The sequence below is a fragment of the Sturnira hondurensis genome, unplaced genomic scaffold (genome assembly GCF_014824575.4).
Source record: "Sturnira hondurensis isolate 20B ecotype Veracruz unplaced genomic scaffold, ASM1482457v3 Scaffold0002840, whole genome shotgun sequence".
Classification (NCBI taxonomy): domain Eukaryota; kingdom Metazoa; phylum Chordata; class Mammalia; order Chiroptera; family Phyllostomidae; genus Sturnira; species Sturnira hondurensis.
This window is the reverse complement of record NW_028075471.1, coordinates 12,444,005-12,455,942: the sequence shown is the minus strand read 5'-3', so window position 1 is coordinate 12,455,942 and position 11,938 is coordinate 12,444,005. Positions and strand designations below refer to the sequence as shown.

At 41.7% G+C, this 11,938-nt stretch overlaps 1 protein-coding gene across 15 annotated transcripts in view; it reads left to right on the top strand.

Moving 5' to 3' along the window:
- Positions 1–11,938, top strand: part of MAGI1 (membrane associated guanylate kinase, WW and PDZ domain containing 1) — a 614,474-nt gene that overhangs the window by 13,701 nt on the left and 588,835 nt on the right. The window lies entirely within an intron of this gene.

The window sequence follows — 11,938 nt, the reverse complement described above, 5'->3', positions numbered from 1 at the left end:
TTTTTCTTATGAAAATTGGATCATACAATGTATAGTTTTTTAGTGGGATTTTTCTTTGTCCCTAACAGTATAGCATGGGTATTTTTTATTCCCTACTTATATAGCTACCATTTCAGTGACTGGAATCAATTTTTGCTTGTATGATGACATATTAAACCATGTTTTGGTTGCATTATAATGTATTAAACCATTATATTTACTATATTATAATATATTAAAGGATGAATACTTAGGCTATTTTCAGTTTCTTATTTTTCACACACATTGATGAATGTACTTATACATATATTTTAGTGAATTCTCTAAACATTTTCTTTGGATAGATATCTAGGATTCTTGGCCCACATGAATTTTATCTTTTTAAGACTTAAATTCTTACCATTATAGTGCTCTTCAGAAAGCATGCCAGCTTGAGTTTGTGAGAGTCTTATATTTCTTTACTAATCTCAGTTATAACAGATTCTACCTAATAATAGTCAACACAAGCTCAAATACTGAGTAGATATGTTAAAAGACATTAGGGAGCAGTGGGGTCTGTGGGGAACTGGAAGGTCATATTTTGTTCAAAGAGAGCAGTTGCCACTCAGCTTCAGCTTATTGCTGTCATGTGAGAACACTGGCCCAGTATTGCCAGCTTTTTCAAATTTTCAGGAGAACCCAGGAACTTGAGTTTGTTAAAAAACGAACTTCGCCAGTTTCAAAAGGCTGGTTCAAAGTTATTTCAAAAGCGTGGATGAACCAAACAAAGCACATCTGGGAGCCATATTTGCTCCTCAGGCGACAAGCTCGCAACCTCTTATTTATGTATTTGTCTCTCTCATCTGATGTCTCTCACACTTCATCTCTGTAAGAGCAGTGATCATGTTTCTTACCCTGTCTGTATTCTCAGGGCCCAGGAGAGCGACCGACTTGCAGTGAGGGTCAGTGAGTGTGTGTCAGAGTGGATATTAAGTTCCAGAAGTGGTCTAGTTTGTCACTCTGGTCCATGGAAGTTTATTTGGGGCCCACCTGGTGATAGCTCCTCCACTTTAATTGTGAGGAGCTGGGGAGAGGGTATATTTTGACAGCTGATCATAATTCTTGGGATACTTTATCTCATGGTTCTGGTCTGCTGACTCTTAAAACAGGGTGCAAAATAGCATCCTGATGATGACATTTATATGAATATGTACTGGAAATATATAAATATATATGTGTGTATATATATTAAGGTGTATATATATGTATATATTTTTTTCTCTGCTCTTAAGTGATTTTACTGTGAAGTATATGACTTTACAAATAAGAGAATTAATGAATTTTATATACACCTTTTAGGGAGGTTTGGTTTTAAATATAGTAGGAAAGTTCCTAGTAACATGACTTGTTTGCACATTCTACAGATAAATAAGGACTCTGACCTTTATTCCAAAAGTGGATGTTTTTAGAACTTGATTAACCTCTAATATCAGTGGGCATCTGTTTTTCAGGGATAGCATTATATGGTAGAGTTTTGTTCCTTGAAAACCAATACAGCCCTTCTTGCTTCCCTGTGTGTGTCCTGGACCGTCCTGCATAATTCATGTTGAGCGCTGGGTCTGCAGCTGCGGGATGGCAAAGGGGACTCAGGTAATTCATGCCAACTTGAGTTTAGTCACTGCAGTTTGTCTATCAAGGAGCCAAGCAAGGAAGGGTCTCTGGAGACCCACACCTGGAGCCCCTCCGGGCTGTCAGCAGAAGCTGCATTATTGCCTCATGGCATGTGGTGGGATCCCCTCAGACTGTACCACACCATCTTGTGAATTTAGGGTGCGGAAAGCTCCAGGTGCAGTCCAGCAGCTAGCCACCCGTTCTTGCACTGGGGTGGGCCACATTCCTTGTGCCTTCTGAGGGGAAGGAAATATGTGTGCCTGGGTGGTAGGTGTGGATATTCGCACCTCAGAGTTTCTGTTTGTCCGTCTGCAGCTGTGCCCTGCTCAGGTCCAGACACAGTGCCGGTGTCCCCTGCACTAAGGATTGCAGCGGTCTCTTCAGACACAGTCCGAGGCCATGGAACTTGTACTTCATGGACACAGCAAGGTTCTATTTGACTTTTTAAAAGATTTTGTTTACTTATTTTTAGACAGCGGGTAAGGGAGGGAGAAAGTGAGAAAAACATCGATGTGTGAGAGAGAAACATCCATGAGTTGCCTCTCTTACACCCCGCCAACCTGGGGACTTGGCCCACAACCCACATGGGTGTTCTGATGGGGAATTGAACCAGTGACCTTTTGGTTCACAGGCCAGCATTCAATCCACTGAACAACATCCATCATGGCTCTATTTGACTTTTTAAAAAATTGTGGTAAAATATACATAACAAAATTTACCACTTACACTATTTTTAATTGTGTAGTTCAATGATATTAAGTATGTTCACCTTGTTGTACAACTATCACAACGATCCATCTCCAGAACATTTTCTTCATCCCAAACTTTGTACCCAGCAAACACCAACTCCCCTCCCCCTGTCCCTGGCAATCACTGTCCTACTGTTTGTCTGTAATTCAGACTACTCCAGGTACCCATATAAGTGGATCATACAGCACTTGTCCTTTTCTGGCCTCTTAGTTCACTTAATATATGTTTTCAGGGCTCATCCATTTTGTTGCATGTGTCTGGATATCCTTCCTTCTAAAGGCTGAATAATATTCCATCCTATGTATGTGGGGTACTTGCTTATCCATTGATCTGCCAGTGGACATTGGGGTTTTGACTTTTTCTGTCTGATTTAATCTTCTTTCTGCCCTCAGAAGCAAGGGCAGTTCGATTTTCTCCATGTCTTGGCTTCCCTTCTGCTTTTCTTCCTCTTGCATCGCCGTGTCTGCCCTTCCCAGGTCTTGCAGGGCCACCGATTGCCTGATGTTTCTAGTCGTGAGGATGGGGAATGTTTCCTTGTCATCTCTTTGGAACTTAGAGCAGTTTGGTAAGGGTATGTATGTTGGTCGTCTCATTTGAGGGGCTTTAACCCCACAATCAGCTTTGACCTGGCCAACATTCCCCCTTGCTGGTTTTGAGGCATATGATCAGTAGTTATGCTCACAGGCTTGCATTTCAAGTAGCTGGGCTCAGGCCCAGTCCCACTGCTCACCTGCTCTGTGACCTTGGGAGCGTGATTTTCCTGTGACATAGTGATAAGAACACACCTTGTATGGATTAGGGAAATGTTACAGTGAAACTCTCAGCATGGAACATAGAGCAGAGGCAGTGCAGAATAAATGCTAGTTGTGATAGTCCATTGGTCAGTTTTCCTCTTTCGAATCTGATAACTTTAATTTTTTTTTATTTATTGGTCATAGAGAGAGAGGAAAGAGGGGAAGGGGAGAGAGAGAGAGAGGCAGAGAGGGAGAGAGAGAGAGAGAGAGAAACATTTGTTGTTCCACTTATTTATGCATTTATTGGTTGATTCTTGTATGTTCCCTGGCTGGGGATTGAACCCACAACCTTAGTATATGGGGACAACATGCTAACCAACTGAATCTGATAACTTTTGATTTTAGGTTTGTGGAGGCACTGAACTGACTGTGTAATGGACTCAGAACAGTTCTGTTTAATATGCTGGAATTTTATCTTCTTTCCTGGCACTACCACCTCCTTTTAGATTTTCTGCAGCTGAATTTGTTGGACCAAATTATAGGGACCAGATTTGATAGAAACACATTCTAAGTATACTATCTGTATGTCTTCATGTTATTTCCCTTAGTTCTCTTTCTTGGGGTCTGAATTTAGTTACGACTAACTTTAAATGAGTAGTGCACAATGAAATGATTTTGGAGTCTTTAGAATTCTAGAGTGATTGGTGTCAAGATAGGAGGGTAGCGAATGCACACGGGCATTTTGCAATAAACTGGATGCATGACTGGGTCAGTTCTTTTTTTAATTGATTCTTTCAGCTGTGAGTGAGATGAAAAGGGAACAAGTAGACATTTATTGCTTATCAAAATTTATGCATGCTTTAATCTCATTTAATCCTTAATGTATGCTGTACTTTGCTGTAAGTGCTTAAAGAACTCTATCACGTATAGATGCTATCATCGTCCTCATTTTGCAGATGCAATTGAGGCTCAGAAAAGTTAAGATGTTTTCTGCTCCTGCTGGTGATGGCAGAACTGGGAGGCAAACCAGGTTCTAATGCAGGAATGATGGATACACTTAACAGCGCCGGGAGGTGGTGACCGTGTTTTCACGAATCAGTGACCAAGTGGACTTCTCTGAGATCAACAGAGCCAGAACTTCTGCCCATGTCTTTGATGCCATGCCCCAAGCTGATTTTGATTTACCACAGCCGTCTTCATTGCATCGCGTAGTACATGTCCAGTACATCTTTCCTTTCGCATTTTCCCAACCCATTTAGGAGAAGTCCTACAAATGATGCAGCACACCAGTGTGGCTTTTGTGGGGAAAGATTGTGCTTACTGGCAGTCCCACTGTATTTCTGCTTTCAAATGACCCAGGACCATGCCTCAGTTTCTTCATCCGTAGAAAGAATACTGTGCCATAGTCATAGATGTGAAGACACACTGCTGGATTCAGTGAAGTTAGTTACTACATGAAGATCCAGCCAGCACGAGGATGTGGTCTCTCTGCTCGTTGTGTCCCCGAGGAGTGAGGATTCACAGTGACCCACCGTGGGGCCAGGAGTTCCTCACAGGGTGGGCATATTCAAGACTCACTTTGACCCAGACAGGTTTCTTTTCTCAGGGCAGTGTGCCACCGTAGAACTGCAGGAGTATGTTTTTGGACCTGCAGGTTATACAGTGTAGGTCAAGTACAGGATCCCCTTGACTGGAAGGACATAGGTTGAACCTGGCCTTGGAGACCTGAAATTTGTCCTCCATAGGATTGTTTCATTTGTCCTTGCCCTAGGGGCTTATTTTATTTTTAAAGTAAATACAAAGTGAGGTAAAAGGAGATTTATAGTTGTTCGTACAGAAAAAATAATACAGTAATTAATAAATAATAATACAAGAATAAACTATGTTGGGTGTGCTCACAACTGTAAACCTACCTTGCCCCACCCTATATTTGGTTTCATGAGTCGGGAGGTGTGGTGAGGGCTGGGTGGATGAGGGACAGGCATATTCGAGTAGTGATTGCACTAGGTCGCAGGATTTTTCCCCTCTAAAAATCCAGTCTGCGCACATGTAAAGGAGTTTATATTTTATGAAAGAATCTGTATGTAAGTCAGACTAGGAGGTTTGGGGACTCTGCTGACTTCTGTTTATAAGGCGCACATACTCTGGAATGTGTTAACGGGCCTCTAGAGTCAGGCAGCTGTGGTTCTGAATCCCCTCTTCATCTCTGGCATTGGTGAGATTTATAAGGTCTTCAAGTCTCAGTTTTCTTATCTGTAAAGCACCTTCCTCACAGAATGTTTGTGAGGATTACATAAGATGGTGCATGAGAAATATTCATCAGGGTGCATAGTACTGAGTGCTCGGTACCTATTAACTATCAGTATTATTATTTGATCCAGTGAGTGATGGTAATTAGAAGCTCCATTTAAGAGCCGTGAACACAGACTTAGAAGCAGGAAAATTCCTAGTACACCCATGGCTCACATTATCTGGAGATGAGGGAACGTGCAAAAAAGGAATGGAATGAGATAAATGCTCCCTTTATCAGCTTTGCAGGATTTCAGAAGTATTTATTAACTGTTGTTCTTGATATGACTTGTAAAGTCTTTTTGGAGAGCATTTGGTAAGAATCCATCATAAATGGTAACGTTTTCACCTCATATTGCCATCACTAGAAATCTATTCTCTGGAGACACTCAGGCCTGTTGAAGGTGGGTGTAGTGCTATGTTCTCTATAGCATTGCTCATAATGACACAAAATATAAAGCTGACTTATACGAGGTCTCTCTGGAAGATATGCAGCTGTGTAATATGAATAACAGAGACATTTATTGAAGATACAAGATACGGGAAACATTATACACAGGACAATGACACCTCAGTCCCCTTCAAAGTAGGCACCTCACGCAGTTCTCCCAATTGACATCAGCTGCCCCATCGTGTTTTCCTGAATCTCATCTATGGTCTGAAATCTCTTTCCCTTCAAAGGTGATTTTAGTTTTGGGAAAAGCCAGAAGTCGTAGGATGCCAAATCTTTGCTGTAGGAATCTGAGTCACCTGGATGATTTTGTGTTTGGTCAAAAAATTCTTCACCAGATGTGATGCGCGAGCGGGTACATTGTCACGATGAAGCTGTCAATCACCAGTTGCCCATAGCTGCACCCTTCTGAATTATACAGATAGTTTCTATGAAGGGATATTCAAGCTTAGAGCAAAATTTGATGCAGATTCATTGCTGTACTCACTCAGTCATTTTGAATATGATGGCCACACAGTCCACATGCTCACTCAGAGGCATCTGGTGCCCCCACTGACTAGTACAGTGAAGTCATCATTGTTCATGCATTTGCATTCCAGTCTACTTTCTTTGGCTGCCAGGTTACACTGATGTCATGGTGTGCAAACCACTCTCATTATATTAACAATGGCTGGACTTTTTCTGGATAGACCTTGTATGTGCCATGGGTGATTAAAAGTTATGGCATCTCCCTATAGTGGCATATTCTGCTGTGAATTAAAAAGAATGAGGTTGATCATGTAAACATCTTTTGGTATATGTATTAAATTTAAAAAGCTAGAGATAGGGCAGCATCTACAGGATAATTGCACTTGTGTAACTAACTGTTCACTGAGTGATGTGGGTACATTTTTGTGTGCAGAGAGCTGTGCCCTTGGCAGCCTCTGAGTAGGGTGGCCATATGTCCTAGTTTGCTTGAGAAATACCCGATTTACACCTGTTGTTCTAGCCTAATTATTAATAGTGCCCCTTTCAGTCTTCGGTGTCTTAGTTTGGATGATGAATCATATGGTTACCTGGCCTTCCTCTGAGGATTGGGATTGGGACAAAAGTAATGGAGACTGACTGTTACACCTGTGACTTTTTGGTATAGTTTATAGCAGGCATATATTATTTTTATAAGGTAAACTGGGTATTACGGCCCTGATACATTATGTAGTGGTTCACCACGGAGCCGCCCTATGTGGTCATTAATAAGGAGGAAGTTACCGTTTTTTTGGGGGGGGGGCATCAGATATCTGAGCATGTACTTTGTTCTATTTAAATGTCTTCAGTTAACTCATTAAAGATATTTGTGGTCTGAGAAAAGTACTTAGCATTCCACATTAATGTGCTTTTTTAAAGAACTACTGGGGATTTTTGTATTTCCTTCTTTCATTTGGCTCCCAGGTCATTGAATTGAAGTTCTTCTTTAGAAAAACAACACACCTTTCAAAAAAATGTAGAAATCGTGGCCTTCCCCACCCCCAGGTTCCTCAAACATAAATTTAGACACAATGGGAGTCAAAATTATTAAATGAGCTACATACAAACTATTGACTTAGATTGGGATTTAGAACTGGCTGGGTTCCCTGTTTCTTTGCTTCCCAGTAAAACCCTAGAGGAAATGGGGATGGGCGGGAAATAGCGGACTTAAAAAACAGCAGTGATTCAGATTCACGAGACTTCATAGACACCTTTGATGTGCCAGGCACTATGTAGGCGATTTCTTATCTGTAATCCTATTTATTCTTTGCTAAAACTCTTGGAGAGTATTGTGAGTACCATTTTTATACATATGGAAACTGAGGCTCAGAAAAGCTAAGTACCTGACCCTGGTATTTGGGAATCAAATCAGGCTGCTTCGATTTGGAATTTTAGTGTTCAGTTCTCTCCACTAGTGTTTCTCAACCTCAGCACTGTTGCCATTTTGTGCTGGGTTATTCTTTATCGTTGGCAGCTGTAGTGGATGTTGTAAAATGCCAGCCCCATCTCCACCAAGTTGTAACAACCAAATAATTTCTTTAAGAAAAAGAAGATAAAAAATATGAACAGTGAAAGGACAGCAAGCTCACAGTTACTAACAACCACACCTAAAACAAAAGCAAACTAAGAGGACAGCTGGATCAGGAGCGGAACCAGAGAAATGGAGATCACATGGAGGGTTAGCAACAGGGGAGTGGGAGGAGGAGAAGGGGGGAGAAGATGCAGAGAGTGACTAGCATGGACAATAGGTGGAAAGTGGACAGGGGGAGAGCGAGAATAGTAAGGGAAATGTGTCACAAGCTAAAGAACTTGTGACACATGGACATGAACTAAAGGGGGGGAATGGGGGAGGGGGTATGCAGGGTGGAGGGGAATGAAGGGGGGGAAATGGGACAACTGTAATGGCATAATCAATAAAATATATTTTTAAAAAGTAGCTGAAAATCCTATTAGTTGATGAATGGCGCTTGGCAAATTGTTGAAGAGGTTAAAAATGCTAAACTAAGAAGACATTTCTTAATTTATTATTTTCCCCTCCTTTGTCAGATACTATTTTCTCTTTGCCCTGGTCACTCCGGGATGTGCCATAACCACAGGACTTCATTCAGAGCTATAACAAGAGGCTTGAAAAATGCTGCTTAGAATATTTTGTGACGTATTAGTGGTATTGGGCCATTGTGCCACATGTGGGTCTCTTTCTCAGCCACTTCAAGGCTCATTCCCGGGAAGCCCCTTTTAAGTGAATTAAAGTAATTAACAAAGGCTCACCATTTGCTTGTTATCTCTCATCCATTCCTGCCTTTGCTTTTCTGGAATTAGCTGATTATTACTGAGCTTTAATGTCTTTTGTTTCTGTTTCAAGAAAAGGCTGGTGATTGGTGACTTCTCATTCTATCTCTTTCTATATTTATATTTGTAAGAACAACTTGGGATGAGTGTTTTCTACATAGATTATAGTGTGTATTATTCAAATTTAGTGGATTATGGAGTAATTTGTTTGCCCCATGATAAAAAAAATAGTTTCTAATATATTACTTGTCCAGGAAAAGTTTTAGTTCAGCTTTTGAGAAATGAAAGCCTTTGTGCATTTTAAAGTTAGGTGCTTCAAGTTAGCCGATTGTTTCATTTGCTGTCATTCTTTTTAATTTCAAAGATAAAACTTTCAAACACCCATTTTGCTCTTATCCTAATTAAAACAAAAACAAATCGGGTGTAGAGCAGTTCGTATGATGTAGGGAGAATTAGAGCTAAGGAAAAAGGAAAGATTTAGTGTCTGTTGGGTATCGTATCAACTCTGTAAAGAGTTCAGTTTTTTTCAAATTTGCATATTACTTGAAAAATGAGAAGCGAAGTGGTATAGTACTATTTCTCCTTCCAGTATTTTGGTGAAGTATATGATTTGGATCACTGGAAAGCAAACTGGGATGGAGATTTGCAGACAGGACATTTGTTAGGGAATGTCTAGGAATCAGCCCGTACAGAGGGGCTGGTTGAATTGTGAGGGAACTCAGCGGAGGCCCAGGCTGACCTGCAGCAGCTTGGGAGTTGAGATGGTTCTGCAGTGTTGTCTTGAGTTGAGACGAGAGGGCCCACTTGTCAGGTCAGCTGACCCTTCGGTGTGGACTCTTTTGTGATGGGGATGTGACCTAGGAGGAGGATGCTCTCTGCAGTCATTACTGGGGGCCCTGGAGAAGTAGCACAGTGTTCATTGCATATGAGCGCATAATGCAGGCGTGTGTGTGAGTGTATTAATTTAATTGACACCGTCTTCAGTAACTTGGCCGAAAACACACATCTGGGAAGTGGATTTGTTTTGTTTTCAATTCACATTTGACTAGTTCCCAGACCTCTGCTTCTGCTGCTGTATGACTGTTGGAATGGTAGTTGCCGTAGAAAAGAGTGCGTTGGGCAGGTCCTTTCCTTTTCATGTGGCTTTACATGTGTCTGCTATAGTGTGGACACCCTTGAAGTTTGCTGAATTGGCTTTCTCCAAGATACCTTTTGCCACAGGTATGAAAGGAAAGGTAAAATCATTTGTCCTAAATGAGTCATCAGCTGGAATAAAAGTCTGAACTCTAGCCCTCTATTATATTCCCCAGCCAGAGGTGACTTTGAGCAAATTGGTGTCTCTCCAATTCCCTGGGGAGACACTTGACTCAAGGCCCTTTACCATTTAAATGCCACAGGTAACACTTGGCTTCCTCTGAGAAAGCTAACTCCAGGCCCTGTGCTTTACTGCTGGCTGGCATTGTGCACACCCCCTACAGCACTGGAATCGGACCAGCCACACACCGTTTCCTTGTTGCTTTAATCACTGCCTGCAAATCCTGAGGGCAAAGGTGTTTTGTAAATACCAAGTTGGTGGTGTCTGCGGTGTGCACAAAATAGAAGGATAGACAGTTAGTGGTTGAATAAAGCAGGGATTAGGCAGTTCCTACAACGAGTCCAAACAGAAAATTCAGAAGAAGTTAGTGTACATTTTACCAAAATTTAGTCCTTAGGGATTTTAAGGTAGGTGGCCTACTAAGGACACCTCAGTCCAGCCAAGCCATGTGTAAGTGGGGAACTTTTATGAAGTCCACCTGTTTCAGCCTTTCTTACCCTTTACCTGCTTCTACCCTTGGTCTAGGGGAGGGTTCCTTCATTCCAGCTTTAACTCAGTGAGGGTTTGAGTGCACCAGGCCTTGCTGCGAATCCGTGAACATCACCATGATATCGCCATGTTTCAAAGAGCTCAAGGTGAGTGGGGGAGCCATTTGCGAGCTGCCAGCTTGCTGTGGGGGTGATGCCCACTGGGGGCCCCGCGGAGTCAGAAGCCTGCTTAGAGCCGGAGGCACAATTAGAGCCTGAGCAAGTGACTGATCCTCCTTGTCCTTTGTTGTAAACAGGAGTTAATAGCGGCACCCACTTCATAGAGTTACTGTGACGACTTAAAATAGTAAATGTGAGGAGAGGGTTTAGCATCATTACATGCCAATGATTATTCTTACTTAATACTTGTTGTTTAGTTTCAAGAGTTAATATTCTCAAGAGGACAGGTTGAGAACCACAGTGCTGGGTAAAGTTCATATCTCTTTTACTGAGGCAAAATTATTTGTTTGACTTTATGAGAAGTTTTAAAGACTATAAAACTCCGAATAAAATCCTTGGCAATTTTCTTTCTTAGAAAGTGGAAATTTGTGTTATTTCGCATTCATCAGTGGCACCAACAGTGTCTTGTGAGGTAATTCTCATTGGCTGTTATTTTTTGTGTAGGAGCAACATAAATACTTTATGTTGGTTGTGGGTTTTGGCCTGGCGCATGGCTGATTCTTATGACCAGTCGGTGATAATGGCTGAATGACTGTGTAGATTTTTTTTTCCTGCAGTGTGATAGTGGCAAGTCACTAACCGTAGTGACGAGTAAAATTGAGCAGTTACTTTCCCAGTTACTTACCTCTCTGTGAGTCTCATTTTCATTAGCTGCATAGAACCCGTGGATATCTAGGGATCCTGACTGACTGACTCTTGGAGCATTTCTCATTCAAAGAAATAAAGTCCAGGAGCCAGCAGAAGTGATTCTGATCTTATGCCTCTCAAAGAACATTTCGAGGAACTCGGGTTCATGACTTACAAGATGTCTTTCTACTCTGCCTATTTGTCTTCAATTCAGTTCTTGGGACTTGGTAGATGCCTGGAAAGTGTCACTCTGTGTTCCTCCCTCTACCAAATCTTTCCCGGCACCCTTCCTGTGTCTCTTCTTCTCTTTTTCTTTATCCTTCAGCTGCTCTTTTCTTATGTCCCTTTACTTTCCCTTCCTCCACCCTCACACGTTGATTGCCTCTATCTGCAGAGTAAGACACAGGGGAAGGAGTAGGAGAAGGGGAAGGAGTAGGAGAAGAAGAAAGCAGCTAGGAATGGGGCTGATGCTGAGCGGGCAAGGCCAGATATTTTCTTAGCAGGTGAGGAGAGGCAAAGAAGTTGTGAAGATTTGATTCTTGAACAACAGGAGTGGGACTCTTACTTATAAAGTAAAGATGTTAGCTTAATACCTGATGGTGATCCTGGTTAGTGATACAACTGGAAACCTAGAAGATAGTCC